General features: G+C 45.0%; 1 pseudogene; it reads left to right on the top strand.

Annotated features, from left to right (window-relative positions):
• Positions 1-1,618: 1,618 nt before the first annotated feature.
• Positions 1,619-2,025, top strand: LOC101342260 (non-histone chromosomal protein HMG-14 pseudogene; annotated as a pseudogene).
• Positions 2,026-10,340: the final 8,315 nt, after the last annotated feature.

Raw genomic sequence — 10,340 nt, 5'->3', positions numbered from 1 at the left:
CTGATTCACCAGCTTCTGCAGTCACGTGGGCCAGCAGCCTATTGTCTGACCTGCTGGTTTGGGTTCATGAGCCCCTGCAACCAGGTGATTCAGAAGAAGCCTCCAGCCTGATGCCTGGCCCGTGGATTTGGGACTTGCCAGCCTCCACAACCACGTGAGCTATTTCCTTGGAATAAATCTCTTTATGTTGTTGTTGTTAGGTGCTGTCAAGTCAGTTCCAACTCACAGCGACCGTATGGACAATAGAACAAAACCCTGCCCGCTCCTGTGCCATCTTCATGATCGTTGTTATGCTTGAGCCCGTTGTTGCAGCCACTGTGTCAGTCTATCCTGTTGAAGGTCTTCCTCTTTTTCACTGACCCTCTGCTTTACCAAGCATGATGTCCTCTAGGGACCGATCCCTCCTGACAACATGTCCAAAGAATGTGAGACGAAGTCTCACTATCCTCACTTCTCAGGAGCATTCTGACTGTGCTTCTTCCACAACACATTTGTTTGTTCTTTTGGCAGTACATTCAGTTTTGTTTGCCAGCTCCAGAATTCAAAGGCGTCAATTCTTCTTTGGTCTTCTATATATGTATTTATTTCACTGGTTTCACATATATATATTTCACTGGTTTTGATGCTCTAGAAAACCCAGCCTAAGGCAACGACCGATTAACAACAATAAAAAAAACTTGGTCAACTAGGAATGGAACATGATAAAGTCATGTATGAAAAATCCACAGCTAACATCATACTCAGTGTTGAAAGACTCAAGCCGTTTCCCTAAGATCAAGCATAAGACAAAGATGTCCACTTCTGTCGCCTCTATTTAACAAGCCACAGCAATTTGCAAGAAAAAAAGATATCCAAACAAGAAAAGAAGTAAAATGATCTCTTTCACAAATGACATGATTTTCTATAGAGAAAACCCTAATGAATCCACCACAAAAAAAATACTGTTAGAACTAAGACGTTTAGGAAAGTTGTATGATAACAAAATCAACATACAAACATTATTTGCTATTCTGTATGCTAACAATGAACAATCCAAAAAGGAAATTAAGGAAACAATTTAATTTACAATAGAATCCTAAATAATAAAATATTTATGAATAAATTTAACCAAGGAGGTGGAAAACTTGTACCCTTAAAATTGCAAAACATTGATGAGAGGAATTAAAGAAGATGTAAATAATTGGAAAGAGAGCCTGTGTTCATAGATTGGAAGACTTAATAAGATTCCGTGAAATCCCTAGGGTTTTTTTTTTTTTTTTTTTTTTGCGAGAATTAAAAACAAACTCATCCTAAAATCCATATGGAATTTCAAGGGACCCTGAACAGCACAAACAACATGGAAAAAGAAAAACTAAGAAGTCTCATACTTCCCGACTTCAAAATTTACTACAAAAGTACAGTAGTAAGAACTTTGCAACTCGGCTTCAAACAAACTACCGTGAGGCGACCACGGCCTCTGGGGCCCCGCCCCCCATTTCCTTGGGTCTAGGGCCCCACAAGACGGCGGGAAGGGCTCAGCGGCGGGTGGAGCGGCAGAGGCCAGGCAGCCCAGCTTCGCGAAGGCTCCCCGCGCGCCGCGGCCCGCAGGCACCCTGCACGCGCCCTCCCCGCCGCCAAGATGGCCAAGAGGAAGGTCAGCTCAGTGAAGGAGGAGCCCGAGAGGAGATCGGGGAGGCTGTCAGCTAAACCTGTTCCTGCAAAAGTGGAAACGAATCCAAAAAAGGCAGCAGGAAAGGATAAATCTTCAGATAAAAAAGTGCAAACAAAAGGGAAAAGAGGAGCAAAAGGAAAACACGCTGCAGTGGCTAACCAGGAAACTAAAGATTTACCTGCAGAAAATGGAGAAACTAAAAACGAGGAGAGTCCAGTCTCTGATGAAGCAGGAGAGAAAGAAGCCAAGTCTGATTAATGTTTGTCTACCATGTCTTATCAGTGGTCCCTGCATCTCCCTTCTTGTACAATCCAGAAGAATATTTTTACCAACTATTTTGTAAATGCAAGTTTTTTAGTAGCTCTAGAAACAGTTTTAAGAAGAAGGAAATCCCACTTCATCCCATTTTTTAAGTGTAAATGGTTTCTTTTAAGAGAAATCATTTGCTGGTTGTTTATTTTTTGGTACAACCGGAAAATAGTGGGATGTTGAATTGTGGGAGGCTTTTGACGGTCCTTGGGTGTCAACGTAACATTCCATGGGTGGGGGGCAATTTTTATATGCTGTCATACAAAGCATACTTAATGGCAGTTTGGAGTTGCAGTAATGCATTTATATGTCTTGAACTTTAAAATTACTTCTATTTCCATGTTGTTTTTTAGTAGAATTGTTTCCTGAAGAAAACTGCTCCCTCGTTATGGCTCTGCTTGTCAGCATTGTGCGTTCTGTAACATCTATGCTCGTGGTAGTCCAGTTTTCCTCATAGCTTTGTTACGTGCTGTGAAAAGTTGAACATTTGAGTGTGTAGTGTGTGTGGTATTAAATTGTGAATTAGTGGGACTTAATTTGTAACAGTTTATCAACAGTTGAAGATAATTGGTTATTTGATACCCTCTTAAGGAAAATTTGCCTCCAAATTTAAAGCTGGAATTTAGAAAATTATAACTACACATGGCTTTTTAGATTTTTCCTACATTAAGAATTGTGTACAGATTGTTCATAATGTCTCTGTACTGATCCTCAAAACAACCAATAAAATACCAATTATGAAAGAAAAAAAAAGTACAGTAGTAAGGACAGTTTAGTACTGGCATGAGGATAGATATATAGGCCATTGGACTAGAATAGAGATCTCGTTAGGATTCCTTTTTTTTGAGAAGAAAAACCCTCCAGAATGGGGAAGGAGGATCCCCTCCCTCCAGCGTCTGTGGGTTTCAGATGGCATTCTGTGTGGCCTGGGGCTGCTGTCAGTGGAAGGTCCAGGGTCACATATAGCCGAGGTGAATTGGGGCATCCCTCCTCAACCTCTCTTGGAGCAGCCCTCCCTGCATTTCCATGGGTGGGGGCAGTGGCCACAGCCCGCATTCTCTGCAGTCAGGGACAGGGACTTTCCCCCTCAAAATTAACCCTTCCGTTATGACTATGGTCAGAGTGATTGTCATGCACCAGAAATTCGAAGGAGATGGCAGTGAGCAAAAGACCACCTATTTTAGAGATGTGGCATAAGGTCTGTGGGGCACAGATGGAGAGGACAAATGGGGGCCCATGTGGTGTGTGTCCAGATATGTGGTAATTATAAATCAAGCTGGCATGTTGTTCAACCAAACAAGCTCTATCCCCCTACCATGACAAATATATTTGCCATTAGTGAACAGGGTGACCATGGTTGTAATCTTAAGATCTGTGCATTTCAATGAGTTCTGGGAAATGTATGTACATTTACTCCCATAGCCAATGCCTCACTCAATATCTAGAACACTTCCGTTACCCCAGAAGGCTCCCTCATCCTTCTCCAGTTTATTCCCACCTCTCACAAGCAACCACTGTTCTGATTTCTATCACCAAACCAAACCAACCCATTGCCACTGAGTCAAATTCTGACTCATAGCGACCCCATGTGACAGAGTAGACCTGCCCCCATAGGATTTCCAAGGCTGTAATCTTTACAGAAGCAGACTGCCGCATCTTTGTCCCATGGAGTGGCTGGTGGGTTCAAACTGCTGACCTTTCAGTTAGCAGGTGAACGCTTAACCACTGCGCTACCAGCACTCCTTCTCTATCACCATAGGTTGATGATATCTGTTCTTGAACTTTGTGTAGATGAAATCATACCTTATGAACACTTGATACCTAATTTTTTTTTCACTCAACACAAAGCCTGTGATATTTATCCATGTTGTTATGTGTATTAGTAGGTCGTCCTTTCGTGTGGATGACTACTATTCCATTTATGAATACATAATGATATGTTTCTTATGCTCGCGTAATCGTACATTTGGGTTGTTTCCAGTTTTGGGCTATTAAGAATAAAGATGATATAAATATTCCTGTACAAGTCTTTTTGTGGGTATATGTTCTTATCTCTCTTGGTTAAATCCTGAAGAGTGGAACTGTATGTTCACAGGGTTGGTACATCTTTATAAACCCATTGCCATTGAGTCGATTCCGACACAGGCTGTTGTTAGGTGCCATCAAGTCAATTCCGACTCATAGTGACCCTGTGTACAACAGAATGAAACACTGCCCGGTCCTGCGCCATCCTCACAATCGTTGTTGTGCTTGAGCCCACTGTTGCAGCCACTGTGTCAGTCCATCTCGTTGAGGGTCTTCCTCTTTTTCGCTTACCTTCTACTTTACCAAGCAAGGTGTCCTACTCCAAGGACTGATCTCTCCAGATAACATGTCTAAAGTATGTGAGATGTAGTCTTGCCATCCTTGCTTCTACAGAGCATTCTGGTTGTACTTCTTTCAAGACAGATCTGTTCATTCTTTTAGCAGTCCATAGTATATTCAATATTCTTCGCCAACACCACAACTCGAAGGCATCAATTCTTCTTTGGTCTTCCTTATTCATTGTCCAGCTTTCACATGCATATGACGTATTCTGACTCCTAGTGACCCAGTAGGACAGAGTAGAACTGCCTCATAGGGTTTCCAAGGCTATAAATCTTTATAGAAGCAGACTGCCACATCTTTCTCCCATGGAGCAGCTGGTGGTTTTGAACTGCCAGCCTTTCAGTTAGCAGCCAAGAGCTTTAACCACTGTGCCACCAGGGATCCGTATCTTTGTAAGAAACTGCAAAAAACCTTTCCAGCGTGGTTGTACCATTTTACACCTCCACCAGAAGTGTATATGTGATCCAGCTTCTCCACATTTAGGCTGACATCTGGTGTTGCCAGCCTTTTTAATTGTAGATGTATTACTGGGAGGGCTATTGTTGTTAGCTGCTGTCGAGCTGACTTTGATTCATGGCGACCTTATGTATAACAGAACGAAACATTGTCTTGTCTTGATTCATGGTTACTGGTATGGTTGAGCCCCTTGTAGCTGTTGTGTCAATCCATCTCTTGAATGTTTCTCTCCTTTTCGTTGACCCTCTGCTTTACTACACATGATGTCCTTTTCTAGTAATTGGTTTTTCCAGTTTTCCTCTGGGAAACCAGAGGGGAAGGGAAGAGGGGAGGCCAGTAGAGTATTACTGTGGTTTTAATCTGCACTTATCTGATGACTAGTTGGCACTATTTCATGTTCCCGTTGGCCACTTGGATAACTTCTTTGGTGAAGTTATCTGTTCAAGTCCCTGGTCCATTTATTTTGTTGGGTTGTCTTTTTATTACTTATATGTACAAATTCTTTAAATACTCATAATACAAGACTTTTGTCATATATGTATATTGTGAATATTTTCTCCCAGTCTGTGGGTCGTCTTTACATTTTCTTAACTGTGTTTTTGATGAACAGAAGTTTTTGTTTATTTGTTTTGGTGGGTAAAACCATCAGTTTATTATGAAGCCATTATTACCTTCAGGTAAAAAAATCATTAAGTACACATCTGCTGATCCATTGTCATCTACTCAGGGCTACTTAATCAAGGATGTCTGGTATCTGGAGTTTATAATGCAGTCCCTGCTCTATGAATGAGTCCATAGTGCATGCATAAGCAAAGAAATGTCACCAGTCACAGAATTTTATATCTGGAAAGATCCTTGCAAGATGGGGAAAGTGAGGATGGGGTGACTGGCCTAATGTCACATACATAGCAAGGTAATGACAGATTCAGGATCAGAACCTAGGGGCCTTGGTTCTGCCTCTGTAATAAATGCCATATCCCAGTATCCGCCTTCTCCCCATGCAAGGACTACCTTCCTCTAGAGTGTTTGGGAAAGAGGAATGTATTAGTTAAGATATACTAGGTTATGCTGCAGTAGCAAACATCCTCCAAATTTCAGGGGTTTAGATTAACGCAGGTCTACTTTTCATTCATGCTACATGTCTGCAACCGTCTGAGACTGACTGTTGGAACAGCCACTCTCTGGAATGCTGCTAATCACCAGGAAAGAGAAAGACCCACATCCCTTCTAACGAGCAAAAAATTTTAAATTTTGATAAAGTCCAGTTTATCATTGTTTTTCTTTTATGGTTACTTTTATGATTTTTTTTACATTTGCTTATTTTATAGTTACTTTTTATAGCCTAAGAAATCTTTATTTATTACACAGTCATGAGGATATCTTTCTATGTTTTTAATTGTTTTTTTTTAATTGGTATTTAATTCACATACCATGCAATTCAATCTTTTAAAGTGTAAAGTTCACTGGTTTTCAGTGTATTCATAGGGTCGTGCATCCATCGCCACTGTCTAATTCCAGAACATTTTCATCAGCCCCAAAAGAAACCTCGTGCCCATTAGCAGTCACTCCCCATTTCCCTCCTTCCCCCAGCTCCTGGCAGGCTTTGCTCTCATTACTTCATGTCGAATAACTCACGGGACACCCACTTATCCTCTGAGGGGGATGCCATCCTTCCCATCTCACTGATGAGGTGAGTGTCCTGGCCACATGAGGAAAACCGGGTGGATGTGGGTTTGAACCCAGCAGCTGGGCTCCACAGTTACACCCTGAACCTTTCCATGGGTCCTCTTTTAATTGTGCCCCACTCCATCCCTGGAAGGAAGCAACATCTCACTTTGAAATAAGGAAGCAGAGTTCTGACCGCCCGAGAGATATGAATTTGAACTAGAAAGTTCCATGTTTTTCTTTTGAACATAATTCAGAAGAGGTGAAAATAATATTTGAATTTTTACTAGCAGAAATGTCTGAGATAAGATTAGACCATAAAGGGGCAAGAGGTTGGACTAGGTACGTGCACGACCTTCTTCCCTGTGGGTGGAAACCAAGCTCTGCCAATGCCATTTCACCCGTCCTCTCTGCTATCTCCCAGGTGCCCTCAGTATCTGAAGACACTGAATCCCCAGCCCAGACCCAGTAGCTGTGTGAGGAGCACGTGAGTGAGGGGAACGTCCCATCCTGTCTGCCAGGTACTGTATGTCTTCTTATAATGCCAGACATTACTACTGATGGGATGTGCCTATGGACAGTTGCACTAATTCATAGCTCTGTTATTAGCAGCTGTCTAGATTTTATTTTAGTTCGGTATAGATTTACTTTAATTTTAGATGAATTTGCTCACTATTGTTTCGTAGTGCATGCCTTCCATTGTATCTGGATAGTTTTCAGATATGATGGAGTGAATCTTTGAGTAATTCTTTTCTGGAAGCGTTAATTGGTGGTACACTTTGAGTCTTCACACATCCCAAGTCTCCATTTGGCCCTCATACTTTGGTTATATTTGCCTGGATGTATGTAGGTACAAAACGTATTTGAATTGGAAGAATTGCTCTATATGTAAATTTAAAAATCTGATGCCAGTTACAATTTTTAGGTATCCATATTTTGTAGGTAATCTCATTTTTTTCCCCTCTAGGGACACTTGTGGGATTTTTCCCTATATCCTTGTGATTTACAGTTCTCACCAGCAGCTGAATATCTCTTTTCAGTATTCATGTAGGGCACTTGGAGCATACTTTTATCTCTAAAGTCTTAAATGTTCTTTGAGTATGGGGAAATTTTCTTCATTTTTTTCTCTGATTGCTTCTTCTTTTCCATCTGCTCCTTTTTTTTTTCCTTCTGGAAATCCTAAAAGATGAATATTGTGTTTTCTATTCTTTGTGCCACTTAACTATTCTCTCATAAGGATCACTTCTGTGCCCCTCTGTTCTAAGCTTTGGAATACTTGTCTCATAATTATTACTTCTTTACCTCTCTCATCTAAGATCGGAGATCAGACCTGGATTTGATCTTCCCGATTATTAATTTGATTTTTGGCAATCGCTTTGCCATTATTTGGTTCTTCCATTTGGGTTTGATTTTTACTTGGGAACCATGTTTTTTAATCCACAGTATTGCCTTTCTGTGTTCTAATTCCTTCTTTGGCATCACTCTTGTTACGTGGATATGATACTCTCTCATGTCTCCCTGAGGGTTCTCGTGTAACCCAAATATACCCCTCGTGGCCCCATAGACACCTGACGTCACATTCAAAGAACCATGGGTAACCACCCAAAGTCACCATAAACAGCTGAAACCTTCACTCTGTTTTTCATGAAAATTCTTAAGGGGTACAGTCACAACTCAAAAAAGCATTTCCTAAAATACTTTCCATCAGTTCCGTTTCTTCCCAAGGTAACACATTTGTGTCAGCTACATTTTCTGTAAGTTTTTCCGAAGGGACAACAAAAGGGCTTTGCACAGCACACAACGTGGCAACATTTTCAAAAACTCCTTTATAAATCTCTCCAGTCTCCTCAGGGTCCCACCTTTGTAGCAGCTGTTGAACATCCCCCGCCCCTGCACTCCCAAATGCTCCACACAGGCTCCTCCACACCAGGTTCCTGCCCTATTCCAGTCTTTCTCCCTTCGGCAGCCCCTTCCCATCTGACTGACCAGAAGTGGCCACAGGCTTTCCCCTCCCAGTCACTGTCCTTCCTGGGCAACTCTAGGAAGGCTGGAGGTCCCCGGAGCTCTATGGTCTGCAGGCTTTCTTTGTCCTGGCGCAGGAATAACAGAGGACCCGTTCTCTGGGAAATGGGGTCCTCTCATTCTGTTCCTGGAGAAACGTGCAGGAAGAATTCGCAAGGAGACTTTCTGCTGGATAAAAGTACAGTGACACCGGTGAGAACCGGAACTCGATGGGGCTGCCTTGTTTCTCCAGGTCCCCCAAGTGTTCCGCCTCTGACAGGGTGGGGTCTTCCCACTTCCCTATCACTTGGTTTAGTGGGAAATATTTGCGTTTTCCTTCTCTGACAGGTCTCCGTCTTACACAGGCTCTGGCTGTCACAGTCTTACTGTCCCCCCACTGCAGTTAGGAATTCTTCGCATTCGCCCTCTCCTGTCTTACGTCAGCTTACTGGGGTGAGTCCTCTGCTCAGCGAGGGGCCCCTCACCAAGGCTGCCTTTCCTCTCACATCGGATGAGTCCTGGGCGCCAGCTTGTGCTTATTAATGAGCCCCGGCATCCACTGGGAGCCCTGGTGGCGCAGTGGTTAAGAGCTCACCTGCTAACCAAAAGGTCAGCAGTTGGCATCCACCAGCGGCTCGTTGGAAACGCTATGGGGCAGTTCTACTTGACCCGATGACAGTGGTCACTCAGTGGTCAGCATCCATGCTATGTGGTGGTTGGCATGGGCTTCCCCGGAACTTGTAAAAGTCTCAGGTCCCCAGCATGAATGACATCGAGGGTCCTGCTGGGTGGGCAGGTGGGCACCCCTCCAGATTCCCAGCCCCCATGGATCACCCATTCTTCCCTCAAGAGCTGTTTTCCTTCACCAGTTTATTTTGAAGAGATGGGTGTATTGGGGCAGCTGATCGGCCTGGTGTGGGCCTGTTAACTTAGAGGAGCCCTTGGGCCGCTTGAGGGGAGCGTCCAGGAGAGTCGGGCCAGTAGAGCGGGGTCGGGGGAGGTGTCCAGGGGCTGCCCGGGAGGGGCCCAGAGCAGCTGTGTTGGGTGGGCTGGGAGCAGGCTTCAGGCTGCAGGAGGTCTGAGCTCTCACAGTCCACCTGGGCCAAGTGGCCACATCGCCCTTCTACAGGTGAGACCTGCCGGGCGAAGGGGGTGCTGTAGGGACTTGACCCAGCTCTCACTGGCTGGGGGCTGGGGGGCTCTGAGCCAGCCTGCCTGGCTCCAAAGCCCTGTGTGCACGACACACTGGCTCCTAACCTCCAGCAGTGGGACAGCTGTGGAGGGGAGGCATGGAGGGGAGGCTGGGAACATGCTGCTACTTGGGGGGTCATGCCAGGGGGCTGTGGGCAGAGACCCCATGGTGGGGCGCAGCCCGGCCTCCGTGGTCCGTGCAGGCCAACGACAGCTCTCTGTGACAGCTCTCTGTCCCTCTCCCATCTGCTCTTGCAGATGGACCTCTGTGGGAGGAACCTGCGACGGGTTACCCCGGAGGCCGGCACCGGCAAGGAGAAGCCGTGCTCACCGCCGCCTCTGCTGTCCAGAGTGAACGGCTGGTCCCTGCCGCTCAACACCTTGCAGGTGGTGGCCTGGGCCACGTTCCTGGTCATGACCTTCACCAGCTTTGGCATCTTCATCCCCCTGCTGCCCGGTGTCTGGAGGTATGTTGCATACAGTGTATCCTTTGTGCTGTGGGCGTTCACAGGGCCTGCCTGCTGGTGTGTAAAGTGACGAGCAGGTGCCGAGGGGCGCTTCTGATAGGGCTTCCCCGTGTGGCCGTGTCCCTGCCGGCCGTAACTGTGTCCCTGCCCCGTGTGGCTGTGTCCCTGCCGGCCGTAACCGTGTCCCTCTGGTGTGGCCGTGTCCCTGCCTGCCGTAACCATGTCCCTGCCCC

This window comes from Trichechus manatus, unplaced genomic scaffold (assembly GCF_000243295.1).
Source record: "Trichechus manatus latirostris isolate Lorelei unplaced genomic scaffold, TriManLat1.0 scaffold00072, whole genome shotgun sequence".
NCBI classification, from domain to species: Eukaryota; Metazoa; Chordata; class Mammalia; order Sirenia; family Trichechidae; genus Trichechus; species Trichechus manatus.
This window is presented reverse-complemented; position numbering and strand designations above follow the sequence as displayed.